This window comes from Montipora capricornis, chromosome 1 (assembly GCF_036669925.1).
Source record: "Montipora capricornis isolate CH-2021 chromosome 1, ASM3666992v2, whole genome shotgun sequence".
Classification (NCBI taxonomy): domain Eukaryota; kingdom Metazoa; phylum Cnidaria; class Anthozoa; order Scleractinia; family Acroporidae; genus Montipora; species Montipora capricornis.
This window is the reverse complement of record NC_090883.1, coordinates 29,909,877-29,915,854: the sequence shown is the minus strand read 5'-3', so window position 1 is coordinate 29,915,854 and position 5,978 is coordinate 29,909,877. Positions and strand designations below refer to the sequence as shown.

At 39.6% G+C, this 5,978-nt stretch overlaps 1 pseudogene; it reads right to left on the bottom strand.

Annotated features, from left to right (window-relative positions):
- Positions 1 to 3,328: 3,328 nt before the first annotated feature.
- On the bottom strand, positions 3,329 to 5,081 carry LOC138014138 (zinc finger protein 709-like; annotated as a pseudogene).
- Positions 5,082 to 5,978: the final 897 nt, after the last annotated feature.

Sequence of the window (5,978 nt, the reverse complement as noted above, 5' to 3'; positions counted from 1 at the left end):
TACTCAAATCAGATCGCAAAGTATAACTAATGTTCGAGCGAACAAAGAAACAAACACCACCGCTAAAGCGGCCATTTGTTTTCCTGTCACGGCGAATAATTTCATAGCCAGGAATGTAAACATCACTGTCCTTAACCGAGTCGTCAAGCCTGGTCTCGTTAATTGATAGAACATCAACGGGCGTGTCTGCGAGCAAGATTCTCAGTTCGTCGATATGTTTCACCAAACTGGCGACATTCAAATTAGCTAGTTTGAATCCACGACTGGAGGGTAAAATGGGAGAGATAAAATCATCAATCCGAGACTCACACTCAGCAACAGGCTCAGACTCATATCAGCAACAGGTGACGTTTAAAATGAATATCAACAGCTAGGATGAATAATAAGAGCGTATGCCAGCTAATCACAGTCTCTTTCAGCCTCTGAACATATACGAGGGAACTTCAAACTTCGAAAAAATCCATGACCCGACGGCTTAAGTTAATACTGATACTCCTCGTCCTTTCGTAACCACTCAGTTGCAGGATGAGGTCGTCAGAAATGGATCCGTTTCTGTAGCACTTGTGTTAACTCATAAGAACTCGATATCAGGGTCTTAGTTTGGAAAATAAGAAAGAAAAAAAAAAGGCTGCGCTCATTTATAATAATTAGGGTCCCTTCCCTCAATAGGAAACCTTCAACCTAATGACGTGTTTAAACCTGAGGAAATACTTTTTTCAAACAAATTTGTTCAAAGGGTTTTTTTAAAGCAAGTCTAAGCCATCTTGAATAGTTGTGACATGTTAGGTTATTTATACGAATAACGTTTGTATAATAACACGAGAGCAATCTTAACATGTCACAATTATTCGAGATGGCCATTTCCAGCAAATATGCAAACCAAAATACACGATTCTCTAACTTAATTATTTCGGATATAAACACTTTATTTAAGAATTTTAAAACAATTTGACTTCAGAGGGTTATTAGGCCGGCATTACAGGCCGCACTAATCCTACTCTCCCGAGTAACCTCGCAGGCTTAAGTTAGGGTGGGAAGCTAGGACATTACACATCACGTTATCGCCATGTAAACTCGCAGGCTTCTTGCCAGTTAGGCTGGGGCCTACCACTCTTTTATTACACATCACATGTTAGTCGTATATGTGTCCTCGTGTAAGCTAGAAGGCTTCTTGCCAGTGAGGCTGGGGAACTACAGGTCTGTAATTACATATCACATTAACCCCATGTAAGCACACATGCGTCATGCCGAAGCAAGACAAACCTATCGTCGATGTACAAACCATACTATCAAATCGTGACCACTACCGTCACTGGGAGACCCGGGGCGCTTAATTACCATTTAGCCAAAAAACCCGGAAATTTCTGTTTGAGGTCAAATGCAAAGGCAATTTTCCGAAAAAATCTGTTAGGAAATTGTGGATAAGCTCCAGAGGTAGTCCTTTCGTTTTCGTTCAGAACAGAGTTCGGGAAATTCCCTTACCATCTGCGAGAATTGTTTCCAGGCCCTTTTTCACAACATCGAGTAAATATGCGTGATGGAACGTCGGGTAGTAAATGGTAAGCGCCATTCTCATCCAGTTGGTCAATAAATTCGGAAAATCGCTTACCTTTATGCCCTTACGCAACGATCATAGACCTTATTCCAAAAATGGCCGTCATTTAAATATTCTTTTGTTTTTATTCAAATTAGCCCTTGATGCCTCGTTCTTGAGCTGAAAATTCAAAAGAATATTTTGCCTTGAACGAGGCATCAAGGTCTAATTTCAATAAAAACAAAAGAAAATCTAAATGGCGGCCATTTTGGAATAAGGTGTATTCAATGCGGATTAATTGGCTAAATGGTAAGGACCCCTGATTTCATGATTCGACCCTTCGAATTAGCTGTCCTTCGTAGGGTAATACCTGCCGCTGAAAAGAACAATTTTGACGACGTAATCGCGCCCAAAAAAGCAACCGAGGACGCTAAAAAAACCCTGGATTTGGCTCCAAAAAGTCAAGGAGCATAACAATGGTGCAAGCACAAGACGGATACGACTTCAGGGTGAAGATGCCGCAAGTCGGCGATACTCCATTTCCACATGAGAAACCGGCGTGCGCACCGCCGCGGGACACTGTTCTTTCGGCCTAAATGCTGATGAATTCATGAGGGACGAATTTCTCTTCAGTCTCAATGAACGCTTCAGCCGTTTCCGGGAGGATATCTTTTACAGAGACGGTCAAAGGAAACCCGAGGACCCACCTTTCTCCCTGGCTTTCCTTGTCAGCCAGGCCATATCATTTAAAGCAGCTCGACACACGAACACACCTTTAGCTATTTCCACTTGCGACTAAAGAACACGTCCACTACACAGCAATAACCACTCCCAACAGAGCGAAACAATAAAAAAACTACCAAATCGAGACCTGGCAACTACTCCAACAGGCTTTGTTTCTTCTGCGGCAACAAACAGCAGCACCCACGTGACGTATGCCAAAGCTTCAGGACAAACTTGCCACTACTGCCACAAAACCTGCCATTTTGTAAATGTCTGTCAACAGACATCCAAGGACAACCGCATCTCAAGAACCACTTTCCAAAAACTGCCATTCGGTGTCGCCTCATGGGCTATTGACCCGTAGCCCGCAAGGGCTACGGGTCTAATTGTTAAATAATAATTTGTTGTTGAATTTGAGAAGTCAAGTTGATTTCAAAACCACAAGAATTTTATCGCTGTCTCAAACGAAAACTCAGCCTTACAAGTTAAAACAACAAACACAGGATTAAAATAAAATACAAAAAAACTGAAGATGACATATAATAATGTCTTAAGTTCTGCTTTTCTGTTAGAAAAGGTGCTCCCAGTATTTTAAGCTGTGCTCCTAATATTTTCTGCCGTGCGCCTAACATTTTGACATTGCCCCCTAGAAATATACACTTGGTAGCACAAGTGCTCCAAAAGTCAAAAATAAACTTTGAGCACTGATAATGTAAAAATTTGCAATAAAAATGTTAATTTAGCAGAGAAGAATTATATTAAAGCACAAAAGTACCTTACAATGAAGAGGAAGCTTGCGTTTTAATGGCTTATCGTGTTCGTTAACACGACAACACTCATTTTATCTTTCACATGTGAAAGATAAAATGATATGGACACTGTGCGCGGTGAAGATATGACTTTTTAATTAAAAGGAGAAAAACTGGTATTTCATCAAGTATATATTATAATAAAACAAGTTCTGCTGGCTTTTCGTATTCAGATCTTTTAAAATAAAATGCAAAGTGAAATTCGAAGAACACAGATGAGGAGTTAAAACAAGTGTTTAATTATTTCTGGCCACTTAGTACCCGGTATGTAGTGTTGTTATTCCACTAACTAGTGGCAGACTCATAGTTGATCCTCGTCAGTAAAAAGACTCGAGAGAGCATGTTCAAGTGAATTGAATTCTTATTTTTGTGCCACAACTATAAATTCGCAGAAACATACAAATTCATTCACAAGTCAACTTTGTAAATAATAACAGAAAAAAAAAAGAAACAGGAACCAAGTCAATAACTGAGAACTGCAAACCAATTCAAGTTGAAGGCTCTTCCAACTTCAAGTGATTCTGGTAATGTTCAAGAAGAACACGCTCGCTGCTCAACTGCTCCTGGCAAATCCAACAGCTAAGTTTTTCATCCTGGTTTAACCTACACTCTTTTATTAGCTCTCCAGTATGCATTTTTTCATGTCTCCTTAGAGAAAATGGTTGGCCAAAACACTTGCCACACTGTTTGCACTCATATGGCTTTTCTCCAGCATGGATTCTTTGATGTTGTCTTAGATGTCCCACAGCTCTGAAACAATTGTTAAACTTTTTACATTCATAACGCCTTTCTTCAGTATGAGTTTTCTGGTGTGTTCTTAGATTTCCTCTCTGTATAAAACACTTGCCACACTCTTTACATTCATGAGGCTTTTCTCCAGTATGTGTTCTTTCATGAATCCTTAAAGTGTCTCCTCGACTGAAACACTTTCCACACTGTGTGCATTCATAAGGTTTTGCTCCAGTGTGTATTCTTTCATGGCTTCTTAGAGATCCTGCTTCACTAAAACACTTGTGACACTGTTTGCACTCATAAGGCTTTACTCCAGTGTGAATTCTCTCATGCACTTTTAAATGTCCTACACTTCTAAAACACTTGCCACACTGTTTGCACTCATAAGGCTTTTCTCCAGTATGTGTTCTTTCATGAATCCTTAAATTTTGTCGTTGACTGAAACACTTTCCACACTGTTTGCATTCATAAGGCGTTTCTCCAGTATGGTTTCTTTCATGCTTTCTTAAAGATCCTGCTTCACTAAAACACTTTCCACACTGTTTGCACTCATAGGGCTTTTCTCCAGTGTGGATTCTTTCATGTTTTCTTAGAGATCCTGCTTCACTAAAACACTTTCCACATTGTTTGCACTCATAGGGCTTTTCTCCAGTGTGGATTCTTTCATGTTTTCTTAGAGATCCTGCTTCACTAAAACACTTGTCACACTGTTTGCATTTATAAGGCTTTTCTCCAGTATGTGTTCTTTCATGAATCCTTAAATTTTCTCCTCGACTGAAACACTCGCCACAGTGTTTCCACTCATAAGGCTTTTCTCCAGTGTGAATTCTCTCATGCCTTTTTTAATGTCCTACTCTTCTAAAACACTTGCCACACTGTTTGCACTCAAAAGGCTTTTCTCCAGTGTGTGTCCTTTCATGATTTCTTAAATTTTGTGCTAGACTGAAACACTTGCCACATTGTTTGCACTCATAGGGCTTTTCTCCTGTGTGGATTCTTTCATGTTTTCTTAGAGATCCTGCATGACTAAAACACTTGCCACACTATTTGCACTCATAAGGCTTTTCTCCGGTATGTGTTCTTTCATGAATCCTTAAATGTTCTCGACTGAAACACTTGCCACAATCTTTGCATTTATATGGCCTTTCTCGTGTATGGATTCTACTTGATTTTATAGCTTCATTAAGGCACTTGCCATCCCGCTTGCAATTCTTAGGCCTCTCTCCTGTATGGTCCGCTAAATTTCTCAGGTGCTTTTGTCGTTCCTCTCTGCAACTCCTCATTTCTGTCCCCCGGGAGTTATAGACGCCCGTACCGCTCTTCGTGTGCAAAACAGACCTTGGCATGTGTTTTTGCAGCAAAATCTCTGTTCTCTCTAAAACAGATGGAAATGAAAAATAATTTTCAATCTGTGACAACATTTGAAATATTTGGCATTTTGTAAGATCATTTGATAGCCCTTAATGACAATTATGTCATTCAGCAGACTACATAACGGTGGTCACCTGCAGTCTAACTGTGCAACCTTGTTTCGTGTTAAAGCAGCATTCAAACAATAGGCTACGGGAAGCCTACACATTGTTTGAAATATTTTTAGCCAATAACCTTTTAAGTCCAAAGTATTTCAGTGTTCTTTATTTTCAGTCTGTTACAGTATCTTGGTAAGTACGTGCTTTCCTTGGTTTGTTGTTTACTCTGATTTATGCCCAGTCTGCCAACGTTATCTCATATATGTTTCATATCCAGTTCAAATTCCGTAGTTTTAAGTCCACATTCCAATTCCCGACCATAGGGTGAAGTGCGATAATAGAATAGAGCGTTTCACTCACGTGACCAGCAGCCATATTGGATTACTGAAACAAAAGAAAGTATTTGCATAAAGACAGAGTTCAATTCCCAGAGGATTAGTTTGGTACACCATCATGGCTGCCATTCCTTTGTTTTGGAACACCAACATGGCCGCGGTGATGTCACGTGAAAACTGTCTATTGCTGTTTACATTTAAAACTGCAACGGCATTGATTCCTTTCAAAATCAGCAAACAGATCCTTTACAAGTTTCCACGATGGTATTTAATGATACGTAATTATTTTTCTTAACAATACCGAAAGAATTATAAAATCATACACCTTATTCCAAAATGGCTGCCATTTTAGTAATCCTTTGTTTGATTGCGAATT